Source organism: Erinaceus europaeus, chromosome 23, assembly GCF_950295315.1.
Source record: "Erinaceus europaeus chromosome 23, mEriEur2.1, whole genome shotgun sequence".
Lineage (NCBI taxonomy): Eukaryota > Metazoa > Chordata > Mammalia > Eulipotyphla > Erinaceidae > Erinaceus > Erinaceus europaeus.
Window position 1 is genome coordinate 3,374,389 of NC_080184.1, and position 8,973 is coordinate 3,383,361.

Consider the following 8,973-nt stretch of genomic DNA (forward strand, 5'->3'; position numbering starts at 1 on the left):
TGCAGGGGAGTCGCTTCCAGGTGGTGAAGCCAGGTCTGCAGGTGTTTATCTTTCTCTCCCCCTCTCTGTCTTCCCCTCCTCTCTCCATTTCTCTCTGTCCTATCCAACAACAACATCACTAACAACAACAATAAAACAAGGGCAACAAAAGGGAATAGATAAATATTTTTAAAAAAGAATCAATATTAAATCAATAATAATATTAATGATAGTAATAGAAGGATGGGGGTATTCAGAGCCCTCTTTCTCTGGATTCCATGGCTGCTTGAGGTCATGGGTTCTGCCTCAAGCCCCCAGGGGCCCCCCAGATTCCTGAGAAACAGAGGTTCAGGCTTGGCGCATGGCACAAATGTCATTGCTCTCCCATTCATCCCTGCCTGGCCCAGAGCTGGCCATTCAGACAGGGGTCAGAGGCAGGTCCTATCGAGGCCTCCTGCGGGGCCCGAAGTCTGAGGCCAGGGGTGGGGTGGTGCAGAGAAGGGCTGGGAACAAGAAATGTCGAGTCAGACTGAAGACTGGACAGGGGAGGGGGGCTGGGTGGTGGCTTGTCCCACATTCCCAGGTTGGGGGGGGCTGGGTTTGAGCACCTCTCTGTGTCCCCTCCTCCATCCTCTTCATGGGGGCAGTTGCACAGGGTGTCTCTCTCTCTCTTTTTTTTTTAAATTATCTTTACTGATTTATTGGATAGAGTCAGCCAGAAATTGAGAGGGAAGGGGGAGACAGGGAGACAGACAGAGAGACACCTGCAACCCTGCTTCACCACTTGTGAAGCTTTGCCCCTGCAGGTGGGGACCAGGGGCTTGAACCTGGGTCCTTGCACATTGTGACATGTGCACTTAACCAGGTGTGCCATCACCTGGCTCCCTTCTCTCTCTCTTTTAATGTTTATTTATTTATTTATTTATTTATTCTCTTTTGTTGCCCTTGTTGTTTTATTGTTGTAGTTATTATGGTTGTCTTCATTGTCGGATAGGACAGAGAGAAATGGAGAGAGGAGGGGAAGACGGAGAGGGGGAGAGAAAGACAGATGCCTGCAGACCTGCTTCACCGCCTGGGAAGCGACTCTCCTGCAGGTGGGGAGCCGGGGGCTTGAACCGGGGTCCTTACGTTTACGTCAGTCCTTGAGCTTGCACCACCTGCGCTTAACCTGCTGTGCTACTGCCCAGCTCCTCCTCTCTCTTTTTTTAAAAGAGATTTTAAAATTTATTATTGGATATAGACACAGAGAAATTGAGAGGGGAGAGGGAGAGAGACAGAGAGACAGAGAGACACCCGCAGCCCTGCTTCACCACTTGTGAAGCTTTCCTCCTGAAGGTGGGGACCGGGGGCTTGAACCTGGGTCTTTGTGCACTGTAATGTGTGCGCTCCTCAACCAGGTGCGCCACTGTATGGCCCCTCCTCCTCTTCCTCCTCCTCTTCTTCTTTTTTGCCTCCAGGGTTATTGCTGGGGCTCGGGCCTGCACTATGAATCCACTGCTCTGTGGCTACTATAATATTATTATTATTATTTTGGATAGGATAGAGAGAAATTGAGAGAGGATGGGGAGATAGAGGGGAGAGAGACAGAGAGACACCTGCTTCATCGCTTGTGTCCTTCCTGTGGGTGGGGACAAGGGACTTGAACCTGGATCCTTGCTGGGGTCCTTATGCTTCGTACTATGTGTGCTTAAACGTGAGTACCACTTGCCCCCCCCTTTATTTTGTCTTTAGAGTTTAGTGCCTGCACCATGAACCTACTGCTCCTGGAGGCCATTTTTCCCCATTTTGTTGCCCTTGTTGTAGCCTTGTTGTGGTTATTATTGTTGTTGTTGTTGATGTCATCGTTGTTAGATAGGACAGAGAGAAATGGGGAGAGGAAGGGAAGACAGAGGGGAGAGAAAGACAGACACCTGCAGACCTGCTTCACCGCCTGTGAAGTGACTCCCCTGCAGGTGGGGAGCCGGAGGCTTGAACCGGGATCTTTGATCTGGTCCTTATGCTTTGCTCCACGTGCACTTAACCTGCTGACTACCGCCTGACTCCCCCACCCTGACTTCCCCCCTTTTAAAAAGTACATATTTACTTATTGTTTTTTGTTTGACAGGACAGAGAGACATTGAGAGAGGAAAGGGAGATAGACAGAGAGACACCTGCAGACCTGTTCCACTGCTCACCCCCCTGCAGGTGGCGATGAGGGGTGGGGCTTGAACCTGGACCCTTGAGCACTTCTTTCTGTCTGTCTGAAAAAGATTTATTAAAAAAAAAAAAGAGGGAGTCGGGCGGTAGTGCAGCGGGTTAAGCACAGGTGGTGCAAAGTGCAGGGTGTAAGGATCCCGGTTCGAGCCCCCGGCTCCCCACCTGCAGGGGAGTCGCTTCCCAGGCGGTGAGCAGGTCTGCAGGTGTCTGTCTTTCTCTCCCCCTCTCTGTCTTCCCTCCTCTCTCCATTTCTCTCTGTCCTATCCAACAACAACAGCAATAATAACTACAACAATAAAACAACAAGGGTGATAAAAGGGAATAAATAAATATTTTTAAAAATTAAAAAAGAAAAGAAAAAAGACTTATCAATGAAAGAGAAGAAATAAAGAGATGGGGGCAGAGGTGGTGGTGGAGGGGTGGGAGAGAAATTGAGGGCTCTGGGGATCGAACTCAGGACCTTACTCTGGAGACTTCAACACGCTACCCACTGCGCCACCTGCTGGGCTGCTAGAGTAAATAAAAACAGACAAAACCAGATGTAGCCCAGAGACGGCCTGGTGTTTTGTGAATGAGGAGATACTGACTTCAGTTCATTCATCGTCTGGAGTGTAGTGTTGAACTAAGGTGTTACGTTGTGTGTGTGTGTGTGTGTGTGTGTGTGTGTGTGTAGGGGGGCTGGGGCAGCCGTTCTGTGCCGTTGTGTGTGTGTCTCTCTCTTTTCTATAAGTCTAATGTTTTTCTAAAAAAAATAAATAATCAGGGAGTTGGGCGGCAGCGCAGCGGGTTAAGCGCACGTGGTGCAAAGCGCAAGGACCGGCGTAAGGATCCCGGTTCGAGCCCCCGGCTCCCCACCTGCAGGGGAGTTGCTTCACAGGCGGTGAAGCAGGTCTGCAGGTGTCTGTCTGTCTCTCCCCCTCTGTCTTCCCCTCCTCTCTCCATTTCTCTCTGTCCTATCCAACAATGATGACATCAATAACAACAACAATAATAACTACAACAATAAAAAAAACAAGGGCAACAAAAGGGAACATAAATAAATATAAAAAAATTAAGAAAAAAACACAGCTATTTAAAAACTTGGAAGGAAACAGCTTCTCCACCATGTGTAGATGGAGAAATCACTACTTCTGGGTCCCTGAGGAAGCCGGGAGAAAGGACTTGAATTTGGTGAGAGAGAGAGAGAGAGAGAGAGAGAGAGAGAGCCAGGCGGTAGTGCACCTGGTTGAGCGCACATGTTACAGTGAGCAAGGACCCAGGTTTGAGCCCCAGGCTCCCCACCTGCAGTGGGAAAGCTTCACGAGTGTTGAAGCAGGTCTGCAGGTGTCTGTCTTTCTCTCCCCCCCTCTGTCTTCTTCTCCTCTCTCCATTTCTCTCTGTTCTATCCAACAACAATGACATCAATAACAATAATAGTAAACAACACAAGGGCAACAAAGTGGAAAAAAATAGTCTCCAGGACCAGCGGATTCGTAGTGCGAGCACCAAGCCCCAGCGATAACCTGGGATGAAAAAGAAAGAAAGAAAGAAAGAAAATAAAATAAAGAAATAGAGAGAAAAAAGAAACAATGAGATAGAAAGAGGGAGGGAGAGAGGAAGAAAGAAAGAGAAAGAGAGAGATAGAGGCAGAGAGAGGGAGGGATAGATGAAGAGAGAGAGGGAGAGAAAGAGGGAGGGAGAGAGAAAGAGAGAGATAAGGAGGGAGAGACAGATGGAGGGCGAGGGAGAGACAGAGGGAGAGACAGAGAGACTCATTTATCTCTATGAGACAGAGACGGCAGAGGAGTGCTCGGTAAGCCTGGGGCCTGGGGTCTCAGGCAGGCAGCGTCTGTACTTAGACGCTGAGTTGTCTTCCTGGCCTTGAGCTTCGGTTGTGGATCCCAGAGCCTTTGCCCTAAATTGATGAGCTGAATCCCCCATCTCCGGGCGCTTCTTTCAGTTTGGAAGTAAAAGACTCAGATGCCAAGGGCACCAGTCACTCGGTTCACTGCAGGCTCTCTCTTTCTTTCACGCCAAGAAATATCAGGCCCAGGTCATTTTGTCAAGAGGTCTCTCTGGCTTAACTTTGTTTGGTTTCCTTCCTTCCTTCCTTCCTCTCTTCCTTCCTTATTTTGAGAGAGAGTAAGGGAGAGGTAGATAACAAAGAGGAGAGACCCCACAGCCCTGCCCACCCTCCATGGGCTCCCTGGGTGCTGTCCATGGTGCTGAGAGAGGAGAGGCCCCACAGCCCTGCCCACCCTCCATGGGCTCCCTGGGTGCTGTCCATGGTGCTGAGAGAGGAGAGGCCCCACAGCCCTGCCCACCCTCCATGGGCTCCCTGGGTGCTGTCCATGGTGCTGAGAGAGGAGAGGCCCCACAGCCCTGCCCACCCTCCATGGGCGCCCTGGGTGCTGTGGCTGGTGCTGAGAGAGGAGAGACCCCACAGCCCTGCCCACCCTCCATGGGCTCCCTGGGTGCTGTGCATGGTGCTGAGAGAGGAGAGACCCCACATCCCTGCCCACCCTCCATGGGGCTCCCTGGGTGCTGTGCAGGGTGCTGAGAGAGGAGAGACCCCACATCCCTGCCCACCCTCCATGGGGCTCCCTGGGTGCTGTGCCTGGTGCTGAGAGAGGAGAGACCCCACATCCCTGCCCACCCTCCTTGGGCTCCCTGGGTGCTGTGCCTGGTGCTGAGAGAGGAGAGACCCCACAGCCCTGCCCCACCCTCCATGGGGCTCCCTGGGTGCTGTGCAGGGTGCTGAGAGAGGAGACACCCCACAGTCCTGCCCACCCTGCATGGGCTCCCTGGGTGCTGTGCCTGGTGCTGAGAGGAGAGACCCCCACAGCCCTGCCCACCCTCCATGGACTCCCTGGGTGCTGTGCATGGTGCTGAGAGAGGAGAGACCCCACAGCCCTGCCCACCCTCCATGGGCTCCCTGGGTGCTGTCCATGGTGCTGAGAGAGGAGAGGCCCCACAGCCCTGCCCACCCTCCATGGGCTCCCTGGGTGCTGTCCATGGTGCTGAGAGAGGAAAGGCCCCACAGCCCTGCCCACCCTCCATGGGCGCCCTGGGTGCTGTGGCTGGTGCTGAGAGAGGAGAGACCCCACAGTCCTGCCCACCCTCCATGGGCGCCCTGGGTGCTGTGCCTGGTGCTGAGAGAGGAGAGACCCCACAGTCCTGCCCACCCTCCATGGGCTCCCTGGGTGCTGTGCATGGTGCTGAGAGAGGAGAGACCCCACATCCCTGCCCACCCTCCATGGGGCTCCCTGGGTGCTGTGCAGGGTGCTGAGAGAGGAGAGACCCCACATCCCTGCCCACCCTCCCTGGGCTCCCTGGGTGCTGTGCCTGGTGCTGAGAGAGGAGAGACCCCACATCCCTGCCCACCCTCCTTGGGCTCCCTGGGTGCTGTGCCTGGTGCTGAGAGAGGAGAGACCCCACAGCCCTGCCCCACCCTCCATGGGGCTCCCTGGGTGCTGTGCAGGGTGCTGAGAGAGGAGACACCCCACAGTCCTGCCCACCCTGCATGGGCTCCCTGGGTGCTGTGCCTGGTGCTGAGAGGAGAGACCCCCACAGCCCTGCCCACCCTCCATGGGCTCCCTGGGTGCTGTGCAGGGTGCTGAGAGAGGAGAGACCCCCACAGCCCTGCCCACCCTCCATGGGCTCCCTGGGTGCTGTGCCTGGTGCTGAGAGAGGAGAGACCCCACAGCCCTGCCCACCCTCCATGGGGCTCCCTGGTGCTGTCCATGGTGCTGAGAGAGGAGAGACCCCACAGCCCTGCCCACCCTCCATGGGCTCCCTGGGTGCTGTGCCTGGTGCTGAAAGAGAAAGTTTTGCTGGAAGCCATAAACTCAACATGTCAAGTGCTCAGGACAGAAGCTGACGCACAAGCTGTACATCCTGTTGACAGAAAGCTCCCTGAAAAAGGGCTGGGACACAGCACAGTGGTTCAGGAAAAAGATTCAAGCCCGAGGCTCTGAGGTCCCTGGTTTCATTCCAGCACCACCATCAACCACATCTGTGCTGTGCTGTTCTCTCTCTCTCTCTCTCTCCCTTCTATATTAAAACAATAACTTAATAAAATCTTTTTTGTTGGATTTTTAAAAAAAAATTAATTAATTCCCTTTTGTTGCCCTTGTTGTTTTATTGTTGTAGTTATTATTGTTGTCGTCGTTGTTGGCTAGGACAGAGAGAAATGGAGAGAGGAGGGGAAGACAGAGAGAGGGGGAGAGAAAGACAGACACCTGCAGACCTGCTTCACCGCCTGGGAAGCGACTCCCCTGCAGGTGGGTAAAATTTTTTTTTTTTTTTTAAATAAAAGTCCCATAAGGGCCCAAGGTACAGGTCATCTGCAGAGCGCAGAACTAGCATATGCCTGATTCAACCAGGTTCCATGTGAGAGTTGAGTGGTGTTCTGGTTCGTCTTTCTTTCTCTCTCACTCATCAAAACAATTTTTTTTTCAGGTTTGGGTTGTGGCGCAGTGAGATGGAGCCTGAACTTGGAAGCATGCTGTCTCAAGTTTGTTTTCCAGCATCCCATGTGCCAAAGTGATGTTTTGTGTTAATACGTGAATAAAAGATAAAAAAGAAAAAACATTGCTGGGGAGATAGCATAATAGTAATGCAAAAAGACTTTTTTGCCTGAAGCTGTAAGGCTCCAGGTTCAATCCCTTTTTTTTCTTTATTTTATTTTATTTATTCATTCCCTTTTGTTGCCCTTGTTGTTTTATTGTTGTAGTTATTATTGTTGTTGTCGTTGTTGGATAGGACAGAGAGAAATGGAGAGAGGAGGGGAAGACAGAGAGGGGGAGAGAAAGATAGACACCTGCAGACCTGCTTCACCGCCTGTGAAGCGACTCCCCTACAGGTGGGGAGCCGGGGTTCGAACCCGGATCCTTGTGCCGGTCCTTGTGCTTTGCGCCACCTGCGCTTAACCTGCTGCGCTACAGCCTGACTCCCCCAGGTTCAATCCCTAACAGCACCATCAGCCAGAGCTGAGAAGGGCTATGGGGAAAACAAACACTCACATATGTAAAGAGTTCTGACAAATCAACAAGAAAAAAGGGCAACTGCAAAGAGACAGCCTGATGGTGATGTAAAAACCCTTCTTTTTATTTTATTTTATTTTATTTTATCTTATTTTATTTTTACCAGAGCACTGTTTAGCTCTGGCTTATGGTGGTGTGGGGGATTTAACCTGGGACTTTGGAGTCTCAGGCATGAGAGTCTGTTTGCATAACTATTATGCTGTCTACCCTCCACCCATTAAAAAGCTTCTAACCTGAGGTTCCAGGTTCTATCTCCAGCACCACCATTAGCCAGAGCTGAGCAGGGCTCTGGTCTCTGTCTATCTCAGTCTCTCCCTCTACCTCCCTGTACCTCTCTCTATTAAGTAAATAAAAATCATTTAAAACTCTTTAAAAGAGACACAGGTTAAAAAAAAGGTTCCTTGAGGATAATGGTCTGGGGCCATTAGCCTGAATTCCCAGATCTAGGGAACACTTGGGCTGATTAAAAAAAAAAACTTTATTTATTTATTGGATAGAGACAGCTAGAAATCAAAAGGGCAGGGGGAGACAGAAAGGAAGAGAGACAGAGAGACACCCACAGCCCTGCTTCACCACTTGCAAAGCTTTCTCCCTGCAGGTGGGGATGGGGGGGGCTTGAATCTGGGTCCTTGCACACTGTAACATGTGCGCTCAACCACGTGCACCACCACCTGGCCCCTTGGGTTGATTCTTGGGAAGTGAATTAATAAATAAAAAGATACATTTTTGCCACCAGGATTATCACTGGACTTAGTGCCGGCAGGACTTCACTGCTCCCAGTGGCCATTTTTTCTTTTTTGCTTATTTCTTTGCCTCCAGGGTTATTGCTGGGCTCAGTGCCTGCACCATGAATCCACTGCTCCTGGAGGCCATTTTTCCCCCTTTTGTTGCCCTTGTTGTTGTAGCCTTGTTGTGGTCATTATTGTTGATGTCGTTCATTGTTGGGTAGGACAGAGAGAAATGGAGAGAGGAGGGGAAGACAGAGAGGGGGAGAGAAAGACAGACACCTGCAGACCTGCTTCACCACCTGTGAAGCGACTCCTCTGCAGGTGGGAAGCTGGGGCCTCGAACCGGGATCCTTATGCCCGGTCCTTGCATTTTGTGCCACGTGCGCTTAACCCGCTGTGCTACCGCCCGGCCTCCCCCGTTTAAAAAAATTTTTTTTTCTTATTATCTTTATTGGATAGAGACAGCCAGAAATCGAGAGGGAGGGGGAGATAGAGAGGGAGAGAGACAGAGAGACCCCTGCAGCCCTGCTTCACCCCTTGCAAAGCTTTCCCCCTGCAGGTGGGGACAGGGCAGGGGGGCTTGAATCCGGGTCCTTGCACATGGTCACATGCTCCCCGACCCACACTCGGGAGAGAGTGAATAAACCTGCTTTTCTCAGCAGGGCCTTCTCTTCTGCCTCTGCCCTGGTTAAAGATTAAACCCAGAGAGACCGTCAGCTTCCACATGGTAGAGAAAACCAGCCATTTTTGGGATGGGGTAGGAGGCTGTGGAGTCCTTTCTCTCCCTCTCTTTTTCTATCTCTAAATATTCTATTTAGGGCAGAGAGTAAACTAGAGGGGAGGGGGAGACAGAGAGGGAGAGAGACAGAGAGACACCTGCAGCCCTGCTTCACCACTCGTGAAACTTTCCCCCTGCAGGTGTGGACCGGGGGGCTTGAACCCGGGTCCTTGTGCGCTGTCATGTGTGTGTGCTTAACCACCCAGCCCCCCCTTTCTCTCTCTGTCCCCCCACCCCACTTTCCATATATGGGGGCTGAGAGGTGATG